The sequence below is a fragment of the Neolamprologus multifasciatus genome, chromosome 11 (genome assembly GCF_963576455.1).
Source record: "Neolamprologus multifasciatus chromosome 11, fNeoMul1.2, whole genome shotgun sequence".
Classification (NCBI taxonomy): Eukaryota; Metazoa; Chordata; class Actinopteri; order Cichliformes; family Cichlidae; genus Neolamprologus; species Neolamprologus multifasciatus.
Genome location: NC_140449.1, coordinates 16339234 through 16351833, shown reverse-complemented (window position 1 = coordinate 16351833; position 12600 = coordinate 16339234). Strand labels below are relative to the sequence as shown.

Genomic DNA, 12600 nt, shown 5'->3' with positions numbered 1-12600 from the left:
CTCTACCAGTTAAAATCCACACAAGAAAGATGTGCACCAAGAGTCAGAACTAGTTAAGCATCTAACATGTCCAGTGGGAGTTTCTAGCTCCCAAATAAGGATGACAACCATGGCAGAAAGAGCATGTGGAAGAAAAAAGTGAACTCGGGGGAGAGAACCCTTAAAAACCAGATAGGCAAGGCTGACTCTGAAATGTGCATAATTAGGACAGGATAATGACACTGTGTGTTTTAGTGCAGCAGTCATGGGACCGACTCGGTTGTTCTTCTTCTTATCTATGGAAACACTCCTAGAAAAGCACAGAGGAATGACAGGCTTCTTCAAATTCCTGACATGACAGACTATTTTCAGGAAGATGTTCCTCCACAGACAGACAGATGTGCAAGCAGAGACACACACAGAGGACAGTCACAAGCTGGAACATTAGTAACACGGAACCACTGCGAGTGAGGCAGTTGCACGTTATATCTGAAGAAGCTCGTCACAAGCAGAAAATACTCAAACTTAGAAACCACTAAAAAAAACTGTTTCATGAAACACTAACACTGCCCTCTTTAGCACATTCACAAATAGGTGCCACTGTATTGCATAATAATATCACAAGATGAAGCGATACAATATACTGCAAAGTGGATATTCTGCTGCACTGCAATAGGACATCAGTATGATACACTCATGTGCAGCTCCTCAGCTGACGGAAATAAATTTGTCTAAGTGTGCAGGACAACATGAAATATAATAAACAGACTGCAATCTTGGGTAAAAGGCTCTGGGACATCATGGGTTTTACATCATATAGAACATGTTTGTATCCATCGAATTTTAGTTGGATACACCTAACAAGTTTTTTTTATTATCAGGATTTATTTTCCCACCTTTACTTTTGCTTATCAAATGCTCAAAGAACACAGAAAATGCTTTGACTTTTGCTAATTAAGGTTACACACATTCTTTACCTAATGACATGTACATAAATCATGTTCACTCTCAGTTACCCTGTCCTGTTTTGAGCCCAGAAACATCCTGGACATGTTTTCTTTGTGCTGCATGTCGATCAAACACTAATCAACTTTCATCAGTGTCAGCACCATGCTTGACTACTACTACTCAGATTTTTTTAATTGGTTAAAAATATTGAAATGTTTCAGTAAAGACACTTCATTGATGATGCAATGAATCACCCACTTAAGAAGAAGCCATTGATATATCGGACTCCCACTATCTCCGGAAAGACCCTATTAGAGTAAGTGACAATAAAGTCATCTGAGAAAAGTAGATAACGATGGCAGAAATCCTGCAGAGCTGACTAGCAAAAGGCTAATTATCATAGACGTATAGTGACAGTAACACTGCTGGGTCACTTGTTTGGGGTCCATAGCACAGCTCATTAGCTTTTGGAGCTGATGTACCTTGTGATACTGGTCACTTACTGGTGGGAACATCCTCCGCTACTGAGCAATTAAAAGAGTGTGAGAGAGCATATCTGGAAGCTCAACAATATACCCCGGAGAGGCGTCAAAACGAAACCTGCGCAAAAATTGTCAGAAATCTCAGAAACTGACAAATTAACTACTGAATCGCTGTTATTGTCTGTCCTGTCCTTACGAGAGCTGGAGTGGAGCCTGAATTAGCCAGGGTTACACTAATCTGGGTTGAGAGAGTGTATGCTGAGTGCTAACCCAGACTTTGGGATTTTATTGTCCTACCTGGAAGGGAACAAACTAATCAGCTCAACCAGGTCAGTCACGCTGCTGGGAAGCAGTCCTCCTGAATCACCAATGTGTGGAACCCAACAAAACAGTACTGCACAATGCATTGTGCAGTATGGATTGGCTCGGTGACAGTCACAGGTTTCACTGTAAGCGGAAATATACCACAGATGATGCAAACCTGTATCGGCAGCCCTCCTTTAGCCTTCTATAAAGCTTATTGTTAGCACTCGCTCAGGTGACCCTGAACCCTCCCAAGGCTTTGCTGCAAAAGGCCTAGGCTGCTGGCTTCCCATAATTTCATTGTGTCTTTCTTCCTCGCTCACCTCTTTTCACTCTCCATGTGTTTATACACTACTCTGAACATAATATTCTAAATTCAAAACAATAATATCTTTCACCAGCTTCAGTGAGGAAGTATGCAGACAATTATATGTTATACATGTGAAATATGTATCCAAAAGTGTATTTTTGTATGTAACTGTGTATCCAGATCTGCCCTGTTCCACAAAAACATCTCCCTTGACGGGTCAAAAAGGGAGATACATAATGATACAGCAGTCTGCCGAGCTGATTCAATCATCCAGCTTTATTAAATGTTGATTTGTTCATTTTCTCAGAAACAAATCAAATTAGAAAAGTATCCTTCATATTTCAAAATGCTATTGGATACCTTTAGATTTTCAGTCCCTGCTCATCACGTCAGATTTAATTCAATCAAAATTGAGATTAAGATAAACGAAAGCTGTACAGCAAACAGGCAGTAAATACAGGAACAAACAGCATCGAACTCACAGACAGCAGGACTTCTACAAGGTACCAACCAAAGACAAAGTGATTAGCTGATAAGCAGGCACAACGTGAAGATAAACATTAAATAAATATGAATATTTTCATGCTTACAAACACAGAAAAGAAGTATAATTTCAGCTTTTAGCTGGTAATTACTGAAACACGACCATTTATGTGATCACAGTTTTAATCTATTTTCTGTACCACTTATAGAAACTGTCTCAAACTGCATGTAAACAACCTTCCTAGGCCTTTCAAGAACTGCCTTAAAAACAAAATTCTGGTTAAAAACAATGTGATCATGGTTGATGATTCGCTGAGTAACAGCTTGATAACTTTACAATCATTTTTTAAGCAAAAATGCTAAATTTGATGTAAGACTTCGATGCTCAGTTTTAGCAAGACTGGACAGCACAGTGATTACGATTAGTGGTTATCGTTGGGTTTGTACTGCTGATCAAAAAACACGACAAACTGGCCCCTTCATTTTAAGAAATGTATGTTATGTCACTATCACACTATCACTGATTGAGGCTCACTGATGAAACCACTGAAATACTTGCATATTTGCAGTATTATGAACAGGATGGATGTGGTAACATTCTGGGGTAACAGATTATTTACTAGCAGCTAGCTACCAGCAGAGCCAGTCGATATCCAGGTTAACAATTCCATTTCTACCCACCGGTCAAATGGGGTAAAAAAGCGTATTAAGTTGTCCTGTGCACTGCGTGGCACAGTGATGCAGTAGTTAGCATCCAACCCTCTTTTGGACTGCTTACCTACATACAAACAAAGGCAGTTCAAACACGATTGTTGTTCACATCCTATTGCCCAATTTTACCAGAAATAGAAACCTTTCAATACCAAAAATACCGACCCTTCAAATTCATTTATAGTTATTATAGTATATAAGTGTTATTTATACTTATATACTATACCCTTGCCCATACATTTTATATATTCATGCAACATTTGTTTATGGAGGTTATCCTTAAGGTCACTGTTCACTAGCAACAACCACAAATGCAAATCGATGAATCAACAAGCTTGGCCAGACTGAGTTAGAGAGAAAATAAGGGGAAGGAGGGTGTGGTGCAGAAACTAGAAGAAGTGGATCTGTGGAGCAAATAGGCATTTACAAATCTGGACTGGAGAAGACTGTTAGGGGTTTGAGCTCATTCCTAAACTTCAGATTAGTTATCTCTAATTAATGCGAACCACACATATCTTACTACTGCTGCAGCACTGCTGCTTGTTAAAATGACAAAGAAGTTATTTCGCTGCCCTCAGAACTTTGGGAACCTTAGTTAAACTGCATCTGCCGTTACACCACCAGAGGCAGGTGTTGTCATAGCCAACATTTGTTGGTAGTTTTAGTAAAGCAACCTCAATGTAAGCACTATGAAGCAACTCCTTGCTTTTCTCTTCTCAGTACAGAAGGGAACTCACTGAAGGGGAACCACAAGGAAGACAAAGAGAGGCTGTGGTGACAGGTAGGTCTCCCATCTTAAAAGTCCTCCACACAGCTCTGGGATTAAAGCTGGAACTGCTCTTGGACTCCTTATGACACCAGTGAGGATCCGCATGATTTGTCATCTCATTGCCTCTGTACAGAGAGTCTTACTGTTCATTCAAACAACAGCAGAACATCAGTTTGATGAATATGCTGTCTCAAGGAGGACAGGAGATCTGGATCAAGAAGGCGGAAAAGTCTCTGTGACAAGACAGTGACATCCACAGACATGCACTGGTCGTGTATTTATAACGTGGCCATAAAAAGAAGGATAATCCGGTCACTTCAGTATGCCCCAGATATTAGAAATGACTACTGATATGTTATAACTGATCATCAATCATCCTAGAAATATTTACAACCCTCCATTTAGTGCTTCCATCATGTGTGGTGTGTCCTTGGTATTTGGCCAACATCAGTAGAGCTTCTCTGTGTTTTAGTTTGGAAGGTGAACAGTTAATAATCAGCAGGGCTCCTGCAGAGTCAAAGCGGAGAGCATTGATTCTCCCTTGGTGCTATTTGCCGTCTATTCCATGAAATGTTTATTTTTAGCTTTATAGTTCCTGTTGCCCAGCACAAAGCCAACCTATAGGACATCTACAGCTTCATAAAGCTCCCTTTTTTCAAAGCTTTTCTTTACAATTCTGCAGCATACGGTCAAATCTTTGGCTTAGAGTGAAGAAACCTCTGTTTGTTTCTCCACAAATAGATATTTTAAAGCCTGTCCAAACCTATGACAGCTATTGGCTCTTGTATCACATTGCTGCCAATCAATACGATTATAAATATCTGATGTTGACGTAAACATCGACAAAGCCAGATGGTGGGACGGTCTTGGCGCTGAGTGTGATGTTATAATAGTATGATTCAAGTTTGCCTTTTACACCTAATTAATCACTTTATTCCTGGAAGCCAGTAATATTAGCAGCACAGTTAGCATCATACATCAGTAAAATGAAATGCATACAGCTCCTCGCCTCAGAGACTTCAGCCATCGATCGTACTGTAAGAGAAGCCATCTGTAACTCAATTAAGTGGAATACGACAGAGGACAGTCAAATGTGACCCACTGATATAGACCTGTTACTGACACATTGACAGCAGGATGAGAGAGGGAGGAAAACAGAAAGAGAGAGCAAATGCCATCAGGTTCATGGCCACTTAAGAAAGGTGGATCCCATCTTCTTATCCTCTGGATCAATATTACCCATTATTCATCTCAAACTGCAGATGAATAATTAAGCTTCCTACTGTTACGGTGACAGTCTCTCCTTGAGGAGAAGGGTAGAGGAAGGTCACAAAAGCCATCTTGAAAGTGACATCAGTGAATGGTCACCTCGTCGAACGGGACAGAACGATTCAACAAGCGCAGTTACTCGGCTGGACTAAGACAAATGGCTCCGTTAAGGAGTCTGCTGGCATGTAATGTTAAGTACGGCACATGAGAACAAATCTACAAGTGCTACTGCTAAAGGTCAACAAGGGAAATAAGATGTAATCACAGCGCTATAAGCACAAGCTGTTTAATTATAGGCATACACAGGTGCTGGTTGATGCACACTTGTATGCAGGATGTGTGTTTGTGCTCTTTAAATTTTGAATGAACAGAAGAAATTAAAGTGGCAGAACAAGGGTAAAAAAGAATCGACCGCGACGCCATCAAACTGAAAATAAAACTCCGGCGTACGGTTGAATCACCCACAATACAACATCGGAGGAGCTGCTCCTCATTTTATAATGAAGAATGAAGCTCAGCTTTAGCATGACAGTTGCCATGGTGACTTTGTCGTTACTACCCTAATGGTATGTGTACTGTGTGCTGATTGTTTGCAGACCTTAATAAGGAGCCACAGTAAGTCACATGTGAGAAAGTGACATTATTCTGTTCGTTTTGGGGTGACCCACAGTAGGTTTGCCGTCTCGTTGATTCTTCCCGCTGCTTCAGGCTTTGATGGTCTTTTCACTGACTCACCAACACATATGACACACATGAGGCAGCCAAGCAGAGAGACGCTCACCATGACACAGAACAACCAAAGTGGAGGGAGTGCTTGAGTCAGGATTGTCTAAAAGGAGGTCAAATGGGCCCATCAGTAATTCTTCTGTGGTAGGGACAGTAAAGCTGTGAGAGCTCTTTATGGACAAAACAACCTAAACACTTTGATTAACCTAGAGGTATCTTATATCTGTGTTTTAATTACACAAAAAAATCCAAAAATATAAAAAAACATGTTTAACTCATCAATGTGAAATTACAGGTTTTGAATGTCTGTAGGCCTGAAACAAATACAAATACTTATGAAGGTCACATAGACTTAAACATGTAACAGACAGAAGTTGGTTTTGTGTGTGCCACATTTTTTTTTACTTATGGTTACATTTCAGCTTTCAGTACAGCAGAAAACAAAACAGTGACACAGTTTGTTACAATCTATCATAACTCTCAGGCTGTCGATAGTAGAACAAATGTGACCTTGAGAGCAATTTAGCTGAAGGACCATCAGGTGACCGTTATGCGCAACTTTCACGAAAATCTGACCTATAGAAGGAGCAGTGATTCTTGTGAAGAAGTAAAAGCTCCCATGAAGAAATAAAAGAAATATTCATATCTTATTCATTTCTGTTTTTATTCAAAAATGAAAAAATCTGTGGTGTTCAACTGATCAATAAGGCACTCATAAGAAGAAGTGCTCTTAAATATAAAATAAGTCAAATAAAAAACCTCTTAAATAACCAGTCATAACTGAAGTGCAACTTTTCTTTAATTTAACATTTATTTAACCAGGAAGTAAAAACAAAGGCTGTTTTTCTGGTGGCAGGAGCTACAAGAGCTCCCAGAGAAAACTGGGAGATACAAGGAGAAAAAGCAAACTGTGTTCAAACTCAGGACCCTCTTGCTGTGAGGCAACAACGCTCACTGCTGAGCTTTTCTTAAGACTGATTATATGAGGACATGTACAGTGTGAGCTTCATCTGGTGACCTGTGGCTCTGGCTCCTATAGTTTGACCACCATAAATGTCCTCACAGCTCATAAAATTAAAAAAAATAAAAATAATGCCAACCCTGCTGAAAGTAGTGACCCAGCCACTGGTTTTATGGGAAGAGCTGGTTGCAGGCAGGCAGTGGACTGCAACTCTATATAAAAAGAGTAATTTTAACAATGACACACTCTTGTTCTGTGTCGAATCTCCCTACCTTTCCCATTTACTGAAAGTGGACCAATAATGCTTTTCCTTATTTTCCTGTCATACGTTTACTGAAGCACTACGCCCAGGAGGTCACTTGTTTTATCCCTAGCTCCCTCATTCTGTACGTCAACCTCGGGTAAGATACTGAACCCTAAATTGCATCTGTGAATGTGTACATGAAAGGTAAAAAGTGGGTGATTGTGGCTCTAAGTATAAAAGCATTTCAAGTGCCCAGTACATTTAGTTGGAGGATGTGAAGTTGACAGTGCTTTATAAGCACCAGTCCGTTTACCATTTAATGCTATAAGGTTGGATGCTCTTGTCAAATATTCAGATACTTTTCAGTTTTATACTCTTGAATCTGTAAGATGTTAAAGAGAGGCAACATGGTTATCTCAGGCACACAATTCTGGCTGTGTGAACAGAAGCCCCGCCCACCTGCTATTCAAACCTTCTGTTTGCGAGGGTCAGCCAATGCAAAGAAATTTGGTTTAGCGGGAGGGTGGACTTCAAGTTCTCTAAGGCCACCCTCACTCTAAGTCAAGAGTTGCAATAAGACCCAGCATATGAAAAATAAGGAACTGGTACTGTAGTGGAGTCCAACAATAAAAATACAGAGCTGGAAATGAGTCCAATTTCACTTTAATCAAAAATCAGAGAGTCCAACATGTAGGTTGAGCACATTCAATAACAATGCTTTGATCTAGGCCATGAATCAATCTCCCCCTTTTATCCATCCAACTACTTATCCATGGGTCCCCATCTACTCCACATCTATTCCCCACTATCCCCTCCTCCATCCCTTTAAAGCCCCCGTCCACATGCCCCTTCAGTTTCATCATTTCTCCATCATCTATTGACTGCTGCTCTCAGACAGGAAGTTGTTGAACGAGCTCAAACAGTGGGCTCCCCCTCTCTCACCCAGCAGTGAATAATGAAATCAAAGTGACTAATTGTCAGGAGGTTGTGAAGTTAAGATTACCACTAATGTGTGTGTGTGTGCAAGTCTCTGTGTGGGCATGCATGGCACAAACACACACCTGAGACTCTGTGTATGACTCATCTAATGTCCCTGAAGTTCTCCAATGCCCACAGTGCTTCCTCTGAGCCCAGCAGAGACCCATTAAACCTGCAGACTGCTGATACGGAGTGACCACGGTCTCCATCATTACAAGCCTACACCTTCCTCACATCTGAGTCATGCCATGCCTGCATCACACTATGATTATTCTAAGCAGAATATAGGACTTACAAAGTATGTAAAACACAAGATTTTCTGTAGGTATTTTTAGACAGCATTTTACTAAGGAAAGTCATTTATGGCTGCCTGTGTTTAAACGACACTTTACATCCAAGAGCTTGCTCTCTTCTGCCAAATTAAAAACATTCCCAGAGTTAAGACCACGAGTCTGGTCTACATGACAGAATGCCAATGTTATTATAACTCATCCTGAGGGACAATTAGGTGTATAATGACCATCCAACAGTTGAGATATTTCACAGGAAACCACAATTGTTGTCAGCGTGCTGAGCAATCATTTTGACAACACTAAAATTACTGATATTGCTCTTCCGGGCACCATGCACAAAAATTTGGCTTCATTCTCTGCCCATTCTGACATACTGTAAATAAACTAATTGCAATCCATTTATTGGGACCAAATTAATTGAATAACAGACTCATCAAATCACCAACTGACTATGCCATTCACAAGGCCCTAAAGATTCAATGCACTACCCAGCAAATCATGTTGTAAAAGTAAATCCACGGTTAATACCTGAATAGATCTCAGTTTGTTTTATTGTTTGTTTTCTTTAATCATCTAGATCCGAAACAGTTTCAAATCTATCTGACTGCTCGTGTTGTTGCCAGAATAACTAGATAACCAATTCTGACAACTTCCTTTTCCCCCCACAAATCTGGTATCCAGACAGTCCTTCCCCTCACCACTCTCTAGTGTCACTATACAAAATATAATGAAAGCTCTGCTATGCCAGTTCAGCTGAGAGCACTTCAATAGACTGAAAGAGGGAGAGGGATGTTCAGGCCAAAAAAATGACCTAAACATGACTCAACATGAAAAAATGATTCCAATTCCTGTTGTACACGCAAGCCTTCCTGTTTGGGACACTAGTTACGATTTGACTAAATTAATCCGTTATATCCTGACATATTGGAAGAGGTCTAAGGAAGACAACTGGAAGGGAGTTTTATACAGTATATTTGCCTTAGTTTGCAGACCAGTTTCCTGCTTCCTGGTTCCATCTACTGGAGCTGACAATAGTTACTGTAGGTGGAGCCCAGGTTATGCTTGTCACGTCCTTACCAACGTTCAAGTTAAGCAACCAGTTTTAACAGATATGAATTTGTATGCAGATTTTTTTTTTTTGCACCACTGCCTAATTAGCTGATTGCTAAAGCTGTCAGAATCTGTTCACTTCCTCTTGATGCTTATGTCCAAAATCAAAATCAGGTATAAATGGAGCTAAGCAGCTTAAAATGCTGCTTCTAAACACAAAGTCCAACTGTTTACGTTTTTGCATATAGTAAACTGATCACGTGTCAGAAACAAATAAACAATGTATATCCCCTTTTGATTCTGTTGAAGAAAAGGTAATTTTTTCTACAGCGATATCCTCCCATATCCAAACTGTATGTGTCAGATGTGGAAAAAGCATACAGGTGTGTATCAGGACCTGTATTCCAGCTGGTTGTGGTGGTAAAGGAAGACTGCTATCAGTTGGCTAATGTTTGCTGTACAGATTGGTGACCGGATCTCAAAAATCCAACAATTTATTAGAAAACCCACCCATTATTGTACAATAATTAAACAGCACATAAACAAATCAACTTTACCAAAGGAAGTATATCATGGTGAGGTCGGTAGTTGTTAGAAGTGGTCCAAAGGGGTGGACCCCAACTTGTAACCATGTAAACATCAAACAATCTGATGTGGTGCATGAAAATTACTGTGGTCATAAACCACAACCTGTTTTTAATTTTAGTTTCATTTTACTTTCAATATATTAATAAAGACATTATTATATTCAGTTTCAAACCTACTGCGAGCACAGTATGATACAATAGTATATATATGTTTTACTTAATAGTAAGTAAAACACGAGAGGCATAAACTGAGGCTAAGCATTGTGCAAATTTTTTTTACATATGCCTCTAGGTCCCAGAATAAACGAGAGTTTACTTTACAAAGCTATCATATCAAACAGAAATGATGGTTAAGGGAGCAAATGTAAAACCCGAGTATGCAATGAAAGGGGCCAGGAGCTAGTCAGGACACCTAATGGGTCTATGAGAAACTCAGGCAAGATCCAAAATAGCAATCCAACTGGAGCATCCATCTCCATGGTGTGATAAAGCTAGTGTGTCTGGAGAAAAACACTTGTGGCCAGCACTTTTTCTGTTCTTCGTTTCATTTGACTTTGAGTGACCGTCCTCACGGGCAGTCTGTGGAAAGACAGTCCCCACCCTGTCGATAGCGACTCACTTGTGTGCTACTCTTTGTCTCTCTCTGTCTGTATCTTTCTGTCTCCTCATCCATCTCTGTTGTTTCCAGAGACTTCAAACACTTTTTTAATTGGATGCAGGTCAGCCAATAGCTGAACTTGGCTGAATGAATTGGTGTTATCAGTGTCTAGGCAGATGGGAGCTGCACAGGTGATTTCTCAAAACTAAAAAAAAAGAAAAAAAGAGGGGGGCAGAAAGAAGCCTGTGTGAGACGTAAAGGAAGGAAGAAGGAGAAGAAGGAAGGAGGAAGAGGGAGGGCAACTATATTGATAAAGTGGCACAAACGGAAACTCCTTTTTCCTGTCAGTGCCGTGCAATAGATTATAAACTTATCTGATGGACAGCGAAATACGGAAACATTGCCGTTCCTCCCATCCTCAGTATGGGAGATAGGTTTAAGATAAAGCCGCTTCTCAATCACTGGGACTGGAAATCATGTGTCTCTCACAGCGTCGGCGAGATTTGGTCCTCAAGAACACTGTAGGTTACCGCTCGCTATGAAACTACAGGACCCAGTGATAGAGGAAGACTGCTCACTGCATCCATCACTTTAGCAATAATTTAGTGGGTGGGCAGCATTTGATTAAGATATAAATCCTTCAAATATCTCCCTGTTTTTCTTGAATGTCAGCATTTCTGTCCATCTTGCTGACTCTTTGTTGCCCCTCTGTTTATATGAAGGGGCCATGACACAGTGCCCTAGCTCTGACAAATATCCTGTCGTAACCGTTAAGCCTGTTCAAGCCCCGGTGAGGTAAACAAGGCCCTTGTCAATCAGCAGGTCTCAGATGACTGACAGGTTAGGCCAGCCGGTAGAGGTGGAGGCGGTGTTGGTGCTGGGAAATCACACTGGAGCCTACAGCACTGATGGGAACAATAACAGTGGGGTTAGGGTAGAGGAATGACAGTAAGGAGTCCCTCCCTAGCTCCCTTTTCCCTTTCCTTCCTCTCTTCATCTCCTCCTCAGTCCTCAGCAGAGAGGCAGACGGATCCACAGCAATCCCACTTCCACAGAGAAAAAGGCGAGGAAAGGCAGTCTGACTGCAGCTGGATTTGAGGGTCATTTGAAGAACACAACAAGGCAAAGCATACACAGTTCCATTTTCAGTTCATGCCAGGGAACCAGAGTCCTCTCTCCCTCTCCCCGTATTACCTCACCAACCCCCCTACCCCCTCCTTTCTCCTACACAACAGCTAAATCAATAGAAATGACAAGGCAGTCGGAAGGTCATTCGTGAGCACAGCGAGCACTGTGGTGGAATGCTCGCCGATTCGCGGCGGACAGAACAAGTGGAAAAACAAATGCACATCCTGCCAGCGCTCCTGCCTGCCTGTCCAGTTCAGCTGGAGGAAAGAACAGAGCTCTGCTTTCTATACATCTACGTGCAAAATGGAGCTGAGACTGTATAGGGAGTCTTTAACAGAGAATATATTGTTTCCATAAGATTTCTATCAGTAACCCCACTCGTCTGTTTACACACACTATGTATACTACACACACACACACACACACACACACACACACACACACACACACACACACACACACACACACACACACTGCCCTCTTTATGTAAACAGTTTGAATATGAGATACACGTGCTAGGCTGGCAAAATACACAAAATGCTTATCGCCCTCACTAATGAGCTACGAAGCATGGTCGGACACTGTGCCTTCACCATACACAAGCACAACCACTATAGCTTGAATATTGTTGGAGATAGTCAGAGCTACATAATCCACCAGCAGGAGACACACACTGAAGCAGCACCAGCAGCAGCAGCAGCAAAGGAGCAGAGCAGAAAGGCATCAAAAACACACAACGGCATTAATACAGGAGGAGCGGAGAGTTGCTTGTGTGTTACTC

The 12600-nt window shown here is 41.1% G+C and overlaps 1 protein-coding gene and 1 long non-coding RNA gene across 3 annotated transcripts in view; both read right to left on the bottom strand.

The window, feature by feature from the left end:
- LOC146508028 (oxidation resistance protein 1-like) overlaps positions 1-12600 on the bottom strand; it is a 102088-nt gene that overhangs the window by 4340 nt on the left and 85148 nt on the right. The window lies entirely within an intron of this gene.
- On the bottom strand, positions 3474-12596 carry LOC146508029 (uncharacterized). The gene is made up of 2 exons (XR_014877013.1): positions 12254-12596; positions 3474-12223 (listed from the first exon to the last, which is right to left on the bottom strand). It is a non-coding gene; the product is annotated as an uncharacterized LOC146508029 (long non-coding RNA).